Source organism: Onychostruthus taczanowskii, unplaced genomic scaffold (assembly GCF_017590055.1).
Source record: "Onychostruthus taczanowskii isolate IOZ18803 unplaced genomic scaffold, ASM1759005v1 scaffold67, whole genome shotgun sequence".
NCBI lineage: Eukaryota > Metazoa > Chordata > Aves > Passeriformes > Passeridae > Onychostruthus > Onychostruthus taczanowskii.
Window position 1 is genome coordinate 793,896 of NW_024504455.1, and position 16,676 is coordinate 810,571.

Consider the following 16,676-nt stretch of genomic DNA (forward strand, 5'->3'; position numbering starts at 1 on the left):
GTCTCCGGTGAGATGGTTAAAAAGAAAAAAAAAAAAAAAAAAAGAAAAAAAAGAGGAAAAAAAAAAAGCCCAAGAAGCGGAAAACGTCCTGGATTTCTGTAAAAGCCCCCTCCCTGTATCTTTCCTGTTGTTGTTGTTGTTATCCCCAGTCTGTCGATGTGAACAAGAGGAGAAGGGAGAGAAATGTGAAGATGAGAGGAGGTGGAACAATGAATTTATAGCGGAATGCCATCCTGCAATGGCAATTTCAACAATTCGTCACTGCAGGCTGCCTCTTAAAGGGAGAGCTTCAAAACCACCACTCCCACACTTCCTTCTCATTTAATCAGACAGAAGGAGAAACTTGAGGGGAGGCGGAAAGGGGGAGGGGGGGCGGCTTCGCGGGGAGGAGAAAAGCAGCGAGAGTGAGCGGGAGAGAGGGAAGCGGGAGAGGAGAAGAGCCGGAGGAAGCCGGGCCACGGCACAGAGAGATGTTTTTATGTGTGTGTGTGAGAAAAACGCGAGGTTGCAGCCGCAGAGCCCGCGGGGCTCGGGATGTGCCCGCGGCCGGAGCCGCGCTTACCTCGCGTCCTGCCGGGGCTGCGGCTCGCAGAGCTCGGGGAGCACGAGCACGAGGAGGAGGAGGAGGAGGAGGAGGAGGAAGAGAGGTCTGTGCCTGGCTCCGGAGCCAGCGAGGGAGCTGCCGCGGCTGTGCCGGGCTGGTGGAGCCCCCGGGTCCCGCCGTGTCCCCGCTCGGCCCCGGCCCCTGCCCCGGGCAGCGCGAACTTCCCGTCTTTGTGTGCAGCCCGCCTGTCACTGTCACCCGTGGGGACCGTCCTGCCACCAGCCCGGTGGCAGAGCAGGGAATGCCTGCTCTGACCTTCGGGATGGCTTCGGACCCCGAGGTCATCCCCCGCTGTCGCACAGAGCCGCTGGCCCCGTCCCCTCGTCTGCCACCCCCTGCCTGGGGCTCCGGTGACCGCAGCCACCTCTGCACCTTAGCCATGGGATGGGTGGAGATGGCGAATTCCCCGGGCTGGAACGGCTCTGGGAAGGTGAGAGCAAGGGGTCCCCTGAGGATTCCGGCTGATTTCCCCCTGCTGAGCTGAAGACCCCGCTCCGACAAACAAAAGTGCTTTTATTTATATTTATTCCACATTTCCTCTCCACGTCCCAGGACAGTGCCAGGAACAGGTGCTCTCTGGCTGCAGGACTCCGCAGGGATTCAGGTCTCCAACCTCATGGTCACCTGCAAGCAGGAAATAAACCTCTGACCACTCTGGAAGAAAATGATGTGCACAGCTGTGGTGCTTGGCAGGGTCAGGATGGGTGGTGGGATGCACAGACCTGCCCCTGTAGCTTCCAGGGACTGCTTTCCAAGTCCACCGTTTCTCTAAGGAACAGCTTAACTGAAGGCACAAAAGCTTCAAAAATTAATATTCCCGTGTAAATTATTGCATTAACATGACCCCGAGGTTGTGCTTATGAAATGTTTTAACTCACCAAAGTTTTGCAAGTGTTCATTCTTTTTCCGCTTTTCCAGAAAATGGTGATGCCTGCAAACTACAGTTCACTTCTCAACCTCCTGGTATTTCTTTTTCTATCATATCAGTGTTCTGTCATCCCCAAAAATTCTTCACTGGAGTCAGTAAGTTTCAAAATTAATAAGAGGTATGTATTAGGAAGGTCACATTAACTTTTTGGGCACTGGGCCAGGACTATTCAACATTTAAAAATTTAAACATTTCCTCAGTTACTTAAACTCATTATAAAGTTAAAACAGCAGAAAAAAAATTAAAGAGAGAGAAGACTCTCTTATTTTGATTGAAAAAAGAACCTGTAATTTTCTTGGATGAGTTTTACTTTTCCTTTGAGCCTAATGCATGTCTGCTCAGCACCAACAATATTTTTATTGACTTCACTGGGACCTGATCAAGCCCTGGATTTGCAAATATGTCTGGGTCCAAACTCCCAGATACCCCTGGGAGAGGTGCTAGAGATGAGATCTGGGATGAGGAATGTATTTTGGATAACAACCTCAGCACATCTCATTAAAGAAGTGTTAGTTTGTCAGTGAAAAGGGATATGGTGCACAAGAGGCCAGTGTAATGTTCTCCCAGGCTGCAGCCTAATTCCAACTGTCCGGCCATATAACCTTGGAAAAACAGGAATGCTTAGAGAGGCTGGTGATAATTAAATGGTGTGTCCCACTGCTCATCTCTGGAGCTGTCTTTGATTTCCCAAGTGACAGAAGAAGTTGGCTGGGCCTGCCCTGTTACACCAAGCAGGGATCCAGGCTTTCCAGGAAGGTACAAATTATTTTGTGCAAATAACCCCACAGATTAGGAAATCTGTCCTGTTTACATCTCTAAGCTGCAATAACTCAGCGCAGCAGTGCAGTAATGGAAAGATGGGTCAGTCATGCCTCGTGCAATGAGAGGGAACATCTTTTAGTCTGAGAGCCTGGAAGTGTAAGGATAAATCACCGGAATGAATCATCTCTTTCCTCGCAGTTTTGCCCTCTTAGCCTCTTTTTACAGTTAGAGCACTGCCTTTAAACAAGAAATCCTGTTAGCATGTCCCAAGCTGTGGATGACACTCAATCCTTGTCAAGCAGTTCTGACCTGGAAATTTCAAGGCTGACCTTTCCCGACTGAGAGATAGAGAGCCACAAATCCTCAATTAGCTTTGAGGCACAACACAAGCCTTGTACACTTTGGATCAAATTCAACCCTGGTGAAAGAAGATGCAATCCTCTGGAGTCTCTGGGAGCTGCTGTCACTAAAGTTGTGTTTCACCCCCTGGGTTTGTCCATGAAACCTTTTAGGATCCTGCAGATTACAGCCTGGGTAGCAGGGGATTCCTGATCCTGTAGTGTTTTATTCACATAAGAAACTTTGCTCTAAGCATTATAAACACTCACCTGAAGGAGCAGCCTGAGAGGTGTGGAGATACTGGAAAAGTTGTTGATGATTTTATCCAGGTGTCCTTCCAGTTTTGTATAAAAAGGACCTGTTTTACATCACCTCCTTTTCAATGCTCTGGCACATGAGAAGGGGTTAGAAAACCATGAATTCAAGGTTTGTATTGGCCCACAGCCCCCTGACAATCAGTCAAGACCTAGCAGGGATGTCCCACCCAGCAGCACCTGTCTTTCACCATTAATTGAACTCCTCCTTGGAAATTAAAATAATTCTGTTCAGTTTTCATTGTTCTGGTATGAGGAGTGTGTGGCATTTCTAACTCATTGGGCAGGGAAGACACCAATTACTGTGGGAAGTAACATTTGTTCTGTAAAATTGTAAGAAGGCTGAGTCAAACTCAAGAAATTTGCCTGCCCAACATGTTCTAAATACCAAAAATCAGCATTTGATAGACTTGTGATCAACACTGGGACATAGCTGGCAATGGACCCAGGTTTGGGTAAGGTCCTATTCCAAAATCTACCTGTAGGAACATAATTCTTAACATAGGACAGCTTTGTCCCTCCTGAGCGTGTCTCTTGTGTTAACTTCACTGAAAATTTTAATCTGATGATGTACAGAGGGATGGAGCAGCTCTACTAATAAGGAAAGGCTGAGAAAACTGGGATTGTTCAGCCTGGAGAGAAAAGACTTTGGGGTGCCCTAATGCAGCCTTCCAGCCCCTGAAGGGAACTTAGAGGAAAGATGGAGCAAGATTATTTATAACAGGCTGTAACTACAGCTTCAAATCACAAGTGAGGATGTATAGATTAGATATTAGGGAAAAAAAAAATTATATTCTGAGAGTGGCAGGGCACTTGAGCAGGTTGCCCAGAGAAACTGTGAGTGCCTCATCCCTGGAAGTGTCCAGGGCCATGGTTTGTTGGTCTTGTCAGAAGTTTTAACAATGCAAACGTGGTGATTACAGTGCTCAAGTCTGCTCTTCTTAAAGCTTCCCTTCAGTGATGCATTAAAACCACTGAAGAAAGTTATTTCTAAATGGCTCACTAGTAAACAAAATACTCATTATATAAGTAATTTTGCAAAGAATTCTTAAAGATTAATATGTTAGGCTGGTCTTCTGGAAAGGACTAGATATTCCAGCATTTGGAATAAGTTATGCAGCCTTTAACCCCCACCCTAGGATAGCAACATATGCAACACTGCCCCTTTTTTGGACTGTGTGTCTTTCTGTGGCTTGGATGTCGTGAAAACCCACTCAGATGGAGACCTCCTGGCAGCTGCTTTGAGGGACTTCAGCTTGCTTGTTGGCACTGAAATAAATTTGTGGTTGATAAACAGGAAAACGCCCCCATTACTGGTGCGTCCTTGCTGCCAGTCTCACCAGGTGGGTTGGCAGCTGAGTGCCCCTGGAGACTGAGGTTACTTCTGCATCCCTGCCCTCTCCCATTTCCACAGCTGGCATTTCCATGGAGTCCAGGACAAAGTTTATTTATTTATTTGTATTTAAATTTATTTATATAAAGTATTTATTTATAGGTCAAGTAACATCTACCTCAGGAAAACAATCAGAAAGTATTTCCACAAGGAAGACACAGGCTGTTGCTCTGTTCCTTGGATGCCAGGTTGTGCCTTTGAGCCCCTCACAAGCCACCCCTGCATTTGTCCACCACCCCTAGCAGCTGTAACTGGCCAGGCTCTCCAGTTTGAACAAAATAATGAACTTAAAGCAGTCATATTTGGTCAGGAATGCAAGTGGTTTTGGTGGGAACACCTGTGGCTTTAAGGCAAAATGTTTTACTTGGTTCCTGATGGTCAATGAGATCTTCAAGGCAGCAAAGGAGACACCTTTGCTTGGGGGTTGTGTTTTTATAACTTTCTTGTGCAAGCAGTGCATCAAGGCTATAACAGTGCCAGCAGGCTGAAAATTTTGCATTTAACACCAGCTCCATTTTCTGTCAGGGCTGAGGAGGCAGCCACGAGGGGTGTGGCGTTAAATTGGGTTGGGCGCTTTTAAAATACTGTATTGTTTTACTGTAACAACACGAGACTGTTGTGAATTTGTGGGTACCGTATCAAATTAAAATAGGAAACAGTCTGAGGCCTGGCTAGAAATCAAATTGTTGAGGTATCATGGAGGAGGAAAAGAGATTTCTGCAAGATTAAACATAAATAAAAATATCATGTAATAAAAGTAGATATCTTACAGTGAGCTGATGGCTCAAAAGAAGCAGTGGGATTGTCCAGTCAGGAGGAGAAGGAGGTGCAAATGACAAATTGTATTTCTTAGATTTTCAGGCATTAACCTGGAGAATAGGCTGGAAATGGACTCACATAAGCCATAACACAAGTGAATATTTGTGACCATTGAACCTACCATGAATTTTGTTTAAAAGCAGGTGTTGGGTGGAGGCAGTGCTCTGCAGGAAGTATCATATGTTATAGAGTAAGCATCAGGCCCTTCTCCTTTTTTATTTTCTGAACAGCAGCAAGATAATCAGAGGAAGGGTAAAATGTTAAACTTTCCTTGTAAAAAAAAAAAAATGACACTTGTTATAAAAATACATTTTAAGGGTGCAAGAAGTGCATGTGATGTATTCTACAGCTGTTCCTTCAGAGGAGTAGAAGGCCTGAAAAACTCTCGAGTGTAGTTTATATGAGGAGCAGCAGACATTTAATTAATCTCAGATTTTTACAGCCAATATGTGGTCTCTGAACATCCCTGCTCTAGTTAGCAGAACATCTGTAATAGAAAAACAGAGCTCAAATAAATCTGCCTTCTCTTGCACCCCTCCAAACCTTAGCACTTTTTGTCATTATTTCTTTAAATATCTTTCCAAAGATGTGTTGTTCAGCTTCTCCCTGTCCTCCCAGCCCTTCTTTTGCACATAGCCTGGATGTAGATCCTATATTCTGAAATAGCTAGATCTGAAATTCTGGGGCAATTATAATAAAATAAATGCCTCAAATATTTTATTTTTTGAAATTATTTTGTTTTTCAGTCAAGTTCTCAGTTGCTGCAAATTGGGATGGTTCCATGTGGGCAAATTGTTAGAGGCATAGCTTTATGAATTTGCACATCTATAAATGATATTCCAGAACTGGAGGTGGAATATCTTTTTCCATGTCATCTGAGGCATAAACCATAAAATGTACTTCCCTAGACTTCAAAGTGGAAACTGTAAGAGTGATTAAAGAGAAATTTAAAACAAACATTCGCTTGCCAGATCTCACCTGGCATTAACACACACGCTCCACCACTTCAGAGATCCAGTTCTGGTTGCTTTGTGCACGGATTTTTCCATCTCCCTCCTGGTTGCCCTGAAACTGGGGGAAGGACGGACTTTGCAGGTCCTGGGAGAGGCAGGGAATGCTCTCAGGTGGCACCACTGCCTGGCCCAGAGCTTCTTTTGGCTTGTCCCCACTCCAGAGGGACAGGTGGAGAACCCAGAGCTTGCTCTCCTGGCATTAATCCCCAAGCAGGACCATTTTGGGAGCTCTGGCTCTCCAAGAGGGCTTGGAGGTGCTCCCAGGCTGCTTCTGGCGTGATCCTGCTTTTGGAGGGATTCTGCTGTCACCTCCACTGGCTGTGCTTTGGTTTGCACCAGAGAGGGGTCACAGGGAGTTCCTTTGGGCTGAAACTCAACCAGAAATGTGCTGCCATGGGCACACAGGGAGTAGAGAGAGCTGGAGCAAATAAATCCTCCCGAAGGGGCACTGAGTGGGTGCCACGTCCTGAGCCAGCTCCTCCGTGTCCAGGTCTCCCATCCAGCTGCACTCTTTCCTGGAGCAGCCAGTCCTGCTGCTTCAGAGGAACAGGGTCAGCTGAGCCCTGCACAAGGTTCCTTTTCAAAGGTTTTAGACGTTGTGCAGGCTGAGATGTTCAATTTGTAAGACAGGGATGCAGCTTTTGGGATGTATTCTCCTGTCTCTAGCAGCAGAGACCATCCATTTAATGATTAGCACAGGCATGTTAATGAGCACACACATTTTAAGGTTTAGCACATATCCTGCAGTACACTCACTTCCCTCAGAAGGGCTGGGAGGTCCTTGTGACATTTAAATGCTATTTTAGTCTTATTTTAAGGGCTTAAATGGGTCTCAAGTGATGCATTAGGCTCAGGCTGGCCTTGGGCGTAAGGGCGCGATTCACCCCAAAAGAAAAGCCCAAACACAAGTCTCATCACAGCTGCAATATTCATTTCTGGAAGGCTCCCAGCAGGTCATATCCAAGCCACTAGACAGGCAGTTTGAGTTTTTCCTAATGATTACACAGTATCCTGGAGTCACTTGGACAACTTCCACCGAGAATGAAACTCTTTGTATTTAATATCCCCTGAAAATAAAAGTGGTATAAGAGAAGGGCCTCAGTCTTTTTCTTCTTTTATTGCTGCTGTTGAAAAGGTTTAGCCCACAGGGATTGGAGCACTGGGCAAAAACACAAAATATGCAGTACATCCTGTTACACCAAAGCAGGCAGATCCTCTCCCGTAACAACCAGGCCAGTACAATGGGAGACTTTGTCTGGTTTTCCTGACCATACAGCCTGCACGGGCTGTCATTAGGGTTTCCATTTCAGGAAGTTAAATGGTGGAAATTGATAAATATCACGACTCCTTTTTCACCATTGTTCCGGGAGGGTGTGTGTTTGAAAGGGATGGGGGAGCTCTATTACCTGACACTGCAGTGGAAGTATTCCTGCAACAGGAAATTATTTCTCTCCTTACTGGACACCCAGAATATCATCAAATATGAATCTTGGAAATCTTCAGCAGCCATGATGCAAAGAAATTCAAAAAGAAATAAATAAATGCAGTGTTTAACAGATATGATATATGGGCAGAGCACAGAACAGCTTGATCTTGAGTAGATGTGAACAACTGGTCCTTTCAAAATCCACCTATCCTGACCTTCAGCAGGAGAAAAACCTGAGGTCCACTTGACAAAAACACTCTTCTGCTCTACATCACGCTACAAAATCTCTTGTGGCCTGAAATGGATTTACAAAGGAGTATAAAAACACCTAGCCCACATTTCAGGGCATCCAAACTTCCCAACCAAACCAAACTTTTGCTCTCCTGCATAGTCTGAGTTGCAGGGATTTCATCATAGCCTCAGGGCTGTTTCCCAAATCACCTATTCTCTCTCTTCTCTGCTTCTCTGCCTGCAGTATTTTCAGATTTTTCTTCTCCCAGGGGGACATTTTGCAACGTTCATGTCATGGTCTAGATCATAACCACACCAGGCAACCTTATTTCCGTTCCTGATGTTTACTGGGGTTTATGTGCTCCAGTATGAGCTGACAAATGTGTGCACTCCAGCCCTTGCCAGTGAACAGCACGACTTTCCATGGTTCATAAAAACTCACCCATCCCAGTGCAGCAGAACCATTCTCCTCTGCTCAGAGCTGGAGTTCACCACTTCCCAAACATGGAAACCACATGGTGACATGTTTTAAGGGAAAACATAACCAAGCAATGTCCCACCCATGACCTTTCCCAACAAAAACCTCCCCTTCCCGTGCTGGAACTCCATCCAGTACAGCACCTGGTGTCCCACAAGGTGCCAGCTGCTGTTGTGTGAGGAAGATGAGCGTTACCACTATGTTTATGCCGTGTGTTCACACCCAAAATGCTCAGATTGACCCACCTGACTCATTAAAACTCGGTATTTTCAGGGAAGAAATGAGAGCTTTTGGAAAGGTGTTCCAATGCTTATTAACCTTAACTGGTAAAAAATGGCACCCATCTGAAATCCTTCTAGCTGCAGTGCCCAGACATCACACCTTATTAAACATTTTCCTGCCAGTCTGAAGAGTCTGCTACTTATTTTTTCCTAGTTAGGCAAATTATAGATAATAGCTCATCACTCTGACCCTTTCTTTGCGAGGCACAAGCAAGGACCTTGTGCCTATGCAAAGAACAATTTTTCAATATTTCAGTCTGTGTTTTGGCCTCCTTCAGCTAATCCAAAATATCTCTAAGCTGGACAAAGCTATTTTTTTTACTGCTGCAACTTGCCTTCCATAACTCTGTTGGGCAGAGACCACACCAGGAACTCATTACCTGAGGAACAGCAGCAGCTCCTCCCTTTGCTTTTGCACAGCCCCTGCTTCTCTGGAGAGAATGCTCCTCTTCTAAGGCCATGGTTTGCAGACTTTGTTTCCAGAGGCACTGCTCTGCTCCAGACTTCATCATCAGGATCCGAAATTCTTCATGCCAGTGTCCAGCCCATTTTAAAGCTTAGGCTGCCTCCAAAGCTGATTTTATGATTTATGTGACTCTGATTTTATACTTCAGTCACCGGTGTTGTCCCTCAGGGCTCTGCACTGGGACAGATTAGATAAAAGGAAGGAATTCTGCCCTGTGAAGGTGGGAGGCCCTGGCACAGAGTGCCCAGAGGAGCTGTGGCTGCCCCTGGAAGTGTCCAAGGCCAGCTTGGATGAAACTCTGAGAAACCTGGGATAGTGAAAGATGTCCCTACCCACAACAGTGGGGTTGGAACTAGATGACCTTTAAGGTCCCTTCCATCCGAGGTCATTTCATGACTCTGTGATTCTCCGTCTATTTGCAGGCCACTGATAAAATGATCAAACTGTGTTGTGCTGAGAATTGTGTGTTTTGCTCTAGGGGAGGAAAGCCTTGCTTGATGCTGTCTCCTCACAATCACACGTTGAGGTCTCTCAGTTTCCAATCCAGCCAACATTTGCTGCATATTTTCTGCTCCTCAGCAAATCCACATGAACAACCCTGAGCAACCACAGCGTAATGAGGGTGAATAATAGTTCTTGGTTGTACAGTCACTTCCTCCCTATCCCCTGTAAGCTGCAGCCTTTGCCTTCCAGGCCCAGGGCTGCTGTGTAGGACGTGGCTGTAGGGGTCCCTCAGAGTGAAGTCAGCCTTCCTGAGTGCCACTGACAAAGACATGACCTCACTGCAGCCCTGTTTTGGCTGCTTGGACAGGTTTCTACTTATAGGGCTCCCTCCTGCACTTCACAGAGACATAAAACCCCCCTGTCCTTTCCTGTTTGCATCTTCTGAAGAGCTCATTTTGGTGAATTTTAATTGCAGGGTTTTTTTTTTGGTTTTTTGTCTTACTTAGAACAGTCTGTCTGCAGTTTTTTGTAGATGAGGTCAGAGCAATTTTGCAGTGGAGAGCATTATAGCAGTCTCACATCCTCACTCCCCAGTCAGCGGGATCAGGGAGAGAATTGGAAGAGTAAAAGCTGGAAAACTCATTGGTCAGGATAAAGACAATTCAATGGGGAAAGCAAAGGCTCCACAAGCAAAGCAAAACAAGGAATTAATTCACTTTTTCCCATGGGCAGGCGCTCAGCATCCCCAGGAGAGCAGGGATCCCCATCACACCTCACAGTGATTTGAGAACACAAACCCCATCACTCCAAATGTCCCCTCTTCCTCCTTCTTCCCTACTCTTCATATCCTGAGCAGGATGTCACTGGGATATCCCTTTGGTCAGCTGGGGTCACCTGTCCTGGCTGTGCCCCCTGCACCCCCAACCCCCTCCCCAGGAGCACGAAAAGAGGAAAGGCCTTGGCTCTGTGTGAGCCCTGCTCAGCAATAACAAAACCATCTCTGTATGATCAGACCCAAAACACAGCCCCACATCAGCCACTGGGAAGAAATTACCTCTACCCCAGCTGAAACCAGCACAAGGAGAAAACTTTTAGTGGGTGAGGAAAATCTGCCAGTGCTTGACAAAAAGCCTCTCTGCACATCACTGTGCACAAGCTGTACTTGTCCTTGGAAGCAAATGCTGACTGAGGTGCAATATTTGATTGGTTTTGGTGTTTTTTTTGATCTGTGTGCTCATTTACAGTGATAAGGAGTAGTCTTGACACAGTGACTGGAACGGGGCACAGGCAGAATTCCAAAACAAAGCCAGCAGATGCCGTGGGTCCGTGAAAGCCACATGAAGTTGGTTTTCTGATGGTTTTCATTATGTTGTGGTGCGAGTGCCCTGCATTCACATGGCTTTAAGGATTTTAGCAAGCTCTGCCCTTAGTTTGAGTTTCAGGCTCTTTCTGCAGATTTGAGGGCACTCTGTGTGCATGTAAGGGAGGGGTTTTATTTCATTTTTTAATGTTGGAAAGCAAAACACTCTCTTTCTCCTTTACTTGTTGTGCTACCAGGAAAACACTGGGAGACTTATTGGTCAATACCTCTTAGAGTAAAAGTTAGTAATGTTTCCCAGTAATAAATGCTGTGGCAAAGACACGAATTCCTTTCAAGTTCTGAATCAGATTCTTTTTTTCCCCTCCAAACCATCCCTCAGATCTGAGGCGCTCTGAAAAGAAGGGTTTTCATACTGAACCCAGAACTCTCTGTATTGTTAATGGGACTGTCAAGGTGCTGTTTTCACAAGATGTGATTCAGAGAGCTCAGCCACCCACACAGGCAACTGCAACCACAAGAGGCAACACTTCAGAGCATCCTATCTGAGAATCCATCTAGAGGACATTTCAGACAGACCTGAGGCTCCTCTGCTCCTGCTTGGAAGTGCCTGGACACCAGCCAGCTCTAATTTAGAAGTCCTGCAGACATGTTAGCTCAGTTCTGTGCTTGAGCTAATATATCAAAGCCCTTGCAATCATCTGCCTGGAGATGATGCCTTGTAGGTAAAGCTCAGTCCTCAGGTGATCCGGGGTTTTGTTCCTTGCGTGGATGACAGAGGAATTTTGCCTCAGAATAAAAGCACTCAGGGGAGGAGTGAGTTTTTTGCTTTCTGCCATGCCATACCCATTGATTAGGCCAGGCAGATTTTTCTGGTTCTAGTGAACTTTTTTGGATCCTGTCGAAGTGAGGAAGGTTTTTAACAACCTCCACCACTCTCTCTGCCCTGCTTTGCACCCACTCGGGCCTGGCCAAACCCAGCCCTCAGCCACAGCCTGTAGGACTCCTTTCCTAGTGCACATGCTTTGCAGGTAAAAAAAAAAAAAATAAATAACTTGAATCAGAGGAAAAGCAGGCAGAAACCCCCTGCCTGCAGTCCCGTGTCACACCCAAAGCAAAACCGAGGGTTCTTGGCTCTCCATCCCAGCAGACAACAAGTTTGCACCTGAATCCTTTGGAAGCAAAACCTTTTCAGGAAAAAAGGCATCTGGCCCAAAATGTAGCATGGATTCCTTTGTTTAGCTTAGCTGAATCCCACGGTTTTGCGTTTTCATCCCTCAATCCTCCCTAGCAGAGGAACAAATCTCCGGTAATTTGAACACATGCTCGGGTAACTTGTTCCATATTCTCCATATTCCATTTGCATTCAGAGGCTCTGCCACGATTCCCCCGTGCAGAGAAACAGATGGGCAAACAAAGCCAAGGACGGCCCTGCCTCTCTGCACCTGAGTTTTGGGTTGGAATCTATGCAAACTTGGGGACTGAAATTCCTGCAAAACGTTTTTGGTTGTTTTTTTTTTTGTTTCCCCCCCCCTACTTCTTCAAACAAAATGAAACGTGAAACCACTCCAGATTAGAGCATGTAAATGGATTTGGAGATAAGATAGGCTTTGTTTTGTTTGAGACTCAGAAAGATAACTTTATGTAAAACTCCTTGTTGTTGGCAGCCTACTTTCTTTGCTGGGATATGATTTAAAGTCATCATTTACCAGCTTTTTTCACAACACTTTGATGGGAGTAGGAGGAAGGTGGTGGTGGGAAGCCTTTCCATGGGAGGTTTGCTGGATAGTTATGAAAATGTTGGATTTAAAGCCCTGTGCAGCGGAACTTCTCTGCTTGTTGCTTTTTCTCTGAAAAATCAGACCCAAGGTTGACCGCGTCTTTTTCATCATATTGATACTGTCTGTACCTTTGGTAAAAAACACTCAAGAATGAAACCTCTATTCTGTTAAAGGATGTTCTCCAAAAGGCAGAGTTTTAATCTGAGACAAGTGGTATTTTACTGACTCAGACAGCAATGCTTAATGATTGTTAACAGTATTTAGTGACTGTGAATGTTCAACCTGTATTTGCTTTGATTTCTGTTTTGTCTCTCACTCCCTTCACTAGAGGCTGAAAAGCTTCTGAAGAGCTGGGAAATAGTTTTGCCAAACTTTTGCTAAAGAGCTGGGAGATCTTTGTGATGTTGAGTGAGTTTGTTGTGCTCTGCCCTTTCCAGCTTTTCTACCTCCAGCAGCAAGAACGAGATGGAACCTGCTGATTGTTGGAAAGCCGGAGACCAATTGCTGAACAATAACTTCACAAAAATAAATAAATTACCTTCAGTTTAATGTCTACTGTTGTGATTTCTAGGGTTTTTGTTTGGTTGGTTGTTGTTTCCTTCGGTTTTTTTTTAAGGGCTGGAACTTTTCTAGGTTTTTTAGCATGACAGCAACGAAAGTTCGTCAGTTAAAAATAAATTTGGTACAGATTTGGTACCTAAAAAGGTTCACTGCTGCTTAGATAAATTTCAAAGACTGAAACTCTTGATGAGAGATTTTCTGGAAAACCAGCCAAGTCCCCAAGTTGAAGCCACACAGCAAAGTGGTCCTGAAATATCCAATGCCTCTTGCATATACAGAAAAATTTGGTTTTTTGGCTTATTCTGGATGAGCTGGATATGGCAGATCCTTATCCAAACGCCATAAGCATCCAAACTTGCAGGGAGCTGGAGCACCTACAAATGACCTACAGGAATTGTGAAAGGGCAGCAAAACCATCCCCACAGGTTCCCACATTTGCATTGCAGAGGAGTGCCTGAGGCCGTCCTGGAAATCCTAAATGCAGTTGAAAGTCACTGACAAATGGCTGAGGAGTTTTGTAAAACCCCTAAATAATTTAGGAACAGGTTTGGTAATCCCTTGAAATGGCAGGCTTTGGAAAATCCCAGCGATGTGGATTTATCATTACAAATGAGAGACAAGTGTGGCAAATCTGTGAAAATCAGCTATTACATTTTATCTTCTCCCACATCTCTGCCTCAATTTGTTCCAAATCTTGGAACAAAAGAACACTTTGGTGCCCGAGCCATTCAAGAACAGTTTTCTTGCAGATCAAATGACATGTCTGAAAGCATCTTGAACCTATAAATATTATTGCTATGATACTGCAAAGGTTCTTTCACGCATTTGATATTAGGACAGTGCTGACAGATCTGCTGCCTCACATAATACTGGTGTTTGAAGAAGTAAGATTTCACTAACCATTAATCCTACATTACATAATTTTATTTTTATCATTCTGTTTGAAAAGCAAACTTGCCTAGTTTTTCCTTTACTGCTGTTAGTTGTACAAATATTTACTGACTCACCTAAGCCGGGGTTTCCACTCAAACAGTTTTTACCCAGCCGAATGAGGTAATTTAAAAGGTCATTTACAACTAAAAAGAATTCTCACATACATCAAAACATAAGTTTTATTTCTGGTGGAAGGGAGGGTGATTTGCTACCATCAGTCTTGAGCTAGGCTTTATTTCATAATGCAGTAAATGTTGCTACCCATCAAATCCAACCAATTCAAATGACATTGGTGTATGATCAGGGTTGTATGATCATATGAGGGTTTTCTGTGTTTTGCTGGAGGTGTGGAGTTGTATCCAGGTTCCCAAAGAGTGGAAAAATGCAATTCCCTCAGTCCAGAGATGCTCCAGGGTGCAGCAGTCTTGGGGTGGACCAGGAGCAGCCAGGGAACTGGAGGCCCAGGAGGAAGGAGTGAGGGAGGCATTCACTGTGCAGGCTGCCCGAGAGGCCATCAGCACAAGGGACCCCTCTTTGGAAGGATTCTTTCCCCCTTTTCCCTCATTTCAGTTTTGGTTTAAAGAAATAGGATCAAAAGGTAGAATGCCATTAGTCCTAGCTTTGTTAGAAGGAAGCCAGCACTAAATCATGTTTCCTTCTAGGCTCTGCTTTATATTTTGGTGATGTGAAGAATGGGATCTGAATACACATGGGCCCATTATTTATCCTCATCTTCTTTCCTATTTTTCCTCTACATTTTTTAGTTTAACTGCAGCCCTGATTGTCTGTTTCCAAGGCCTTGACAAATGTGAGCAGCCCACATCCTTAGCAAGGCCAGGAATGCTGCTGTGACATTTTCCAAGCCTACCCCAGGTAGGATATTCCCTGAACGGCAGTGGAGTCATCCAGCTGCCCTCAGCGGTTTGGAGCTCAGATCCAAGGTGTGTGGTGGAATGTGCAGGAGAGATCTGGATCAAATTCCTCTTCAGTGTCTGTTTTATAGAGGAAGGAACTGCTTAGTGGGGCTTCCCAGTCCAGGTCTCAGTGCTCAACCATATCATCAGCCAAAAAGGGGAGAGTTATGAAGAGCCCCTGACTGCTGTTTTCAAAAGAAATGCCTTTCTCAGGCCTCTGCACTGGAAGCATCTGTTCTTATTTATGCAACTTTTCATATACAAGATCATACATCTTCATTCTGGAGAGATTATTCCTGATTGGAAAAAAAAAAAAAAACCCAACAGCAAACAAATCCCAACCCAAACCAACCAAACCTAAAAAGAAAACAAAACCAAACCCAAACCAAACAACATTTGATAGGAAAATACAAATCTCACACCTTGAAAATATCTCCAAAGAAGGTGAGACTGGCTCCTGGGTGTGATGTTTTCACCCGGGCTGGCTCTGCTTCAGCAAGGCACTCAAGTGCATCCATGAGCCTGGATTTTGAGTGGATTTTGTGGAACAGCAGCCAAGCAAACTCATAGTACATCCTGGTGCAGGGAGGAACCTGATTAAAGCTGTTGTAAGAGACCACTGGAGAAAGCCAAGTGCTCTGCACAACAACTTTTATTGATCCCATAAAACTCAGGAACACTCCTCTTAGCCAGCCACCTATTTTTGCCTGCTATTTACAAAAATATGAACCCTGCTATTGGTGTGTTTAAACCCAAAGAACACTTTTGCAATAAGTCCCAGCATTTAGAGTGCTCTCTGAAAGAAACATCCGTGCTCTCCCCACTTGTGCAGCTACAGAAACCTCCTCTCTGCTTTGGAGCTAGATAAGAGTGGTCCATGGTGATGGAGAGAGGATTTGTGCCAGGAGGCACAAATTGAAACACAGAAAGTTTCATCTGAATATGGAGATGAAACATTGGAGACAAACATGGCTTTAGCAGGGAGTGACACAGGATGGTGGAGAGAAAAAGGAGGAGTGGAATGCCACCCACTTAATTCATTATTATTGCCTGTATACTTCTATTTGTTCATGAGTAGCTCAGCTCTGTTTCATTGCTCCTGTCCTGGTTGCCTTGTTCCTTGTCCTGACAGGTTCCAACTTCAGCTGAAATCAGATCCCAGAGGAAATGAGTTGGGTTTATATCTGTGTAGAAGGGTTGCTCAAGCAGGATATCTGTTTATGAAAGCACTGTCTGGAAATTCTCATAGGGTGTCTATTACTTGTAAACCTTTAATACAAAAGGAGATTCAAAATGCAATCAAGAATACAATGGGGTTTGCAAGTTCCTGCAGTTATCCCTCTCCAGTCCTATAATCCATCCTTCTGCGTGACTTGCATGGTTCTGGCCTGATCCTACAACCCTATTCACATGGAAATGCAGATATTCACATGAATAACTGTTTCAAATCAATGTATTTTATTCCATGGTGTACACATTTCAGAATCAGACCTTCTGAGGAAAAGATGGTATTGTTTGCAGACAAAAGAGCAAAGTGTTCCTTATGCTCAAATGACCTAATGGGAGATTCAATATTAATTTCTCTCATATGAGGAAAGCATATTTTATATATTTTTTTCTAAATGGAGAGGAAAAACATCAAAAAAAAATTAATTTAGAGGCATAAAACAG